Source organism: Chrysemys picta, chromosome 13, assembly GCF_011386835.1.
Source record: "Chrysemys picta bellii isolate R12L10 chromosome 13, ASM1138683v2, whole genome shotgun sequence".
NCBI lineage: Eukaryota > Metazoa > Chordata > Testudines > Emydidae > Chrysemys > Chrysemys picta.
Genome location: NC_088803.1, coordinates 5,714,956 through 5,716,016, shown reverse-complemented (window position 1 = coordinate 5,716,016; position 1,061 = coordinate 5,714,956).

Here is a 1,061-nt window from a genome sequence, read left to right as displayed (position 1 = left end):
CCCGCCCAATATGGGCACAGCCCCCCTCCCCCCCACGGAACAATTGGAAGCTCTCGTCATTGTCCTGGAACGATGAAGAATGGGAACAGGTTCGGGGCGGGGGCGGGGGCCGCAGGGTTGGGATTCCAGAGCGGAAGGACGCAGGGTCCCAGGGGAGGAGGGACAGGAACACAGACACCCCATTATGCCAACCCGCCTCAATCCCACCCTGCACCCCCGCTGGCCCAGCTCTGGGCTCCCCCCAGCTCTGCCGGTGCCCCTCACTCCCGACCCGCAGCCCCTGCCCCCCCGAGCTCTGCCCTGCGTTCCCCCCCCCAGCCCTGCTGGTGCCCCTCACTCCCGACCCGCAGCCCCTGCTAGCCCAGCCCCGGGCTCCCCCCCGCAGGTGTATGGGGTGCTTTCTAACATCCATGTAGTTGTTCTGGGATCAGGGGGGTGGGGGAGGAATGAGGGATCTTGGTTGGTCCTGTATCAGCATCAGGAATATTATGGGATTGTGCCTGAGCACTCAAGTTTCCATGGAAACGTAACTCCATAAAGATCTACCCTATCCTGGGCTTTCACAACAAAGCCCAGAACTGGGCGCCAGGCTCCTGGGTTCCAGGCCCAGCTCTGGGAGGTGAGTGGGATCTAGTTGTTAGAGCGGGGGGCTGGAAGTCAGGACTCCTGGGTTCTCTCCCCAGCTCATAGAGCAGGGTCTAGTGGGTGGGTGGGGGGGGACTGGGAGCCCAGACTCCTGGGTTCCAGGCACGGCTCTGGGAGAGCAGTGGGGTCTAGTGGTTAGAGTGGGGGGGCTGGGAGCCAGGACTCCTGGGTTCCATCCCTGCTGTGTGATCCGCTCCCTTCCCCCTGTGCCGTGCTCAGACGGACAACAAGCAGGTGGCCGCTGGGGGTGGGAGACAAAGCCGGGAGCATGTGTCCGGCTGGAATCCGGGATGCGGCTCTGGGCACGGAGGGGGGCAGCGTGCCAAGCGCTGGGAGTTCCCGGGCATTAACCCTGTGCTCGCTAGAGACCCCCGATCCCACCGGCACCCCTGGGCCTCCGGACCCGCCTACTCCGG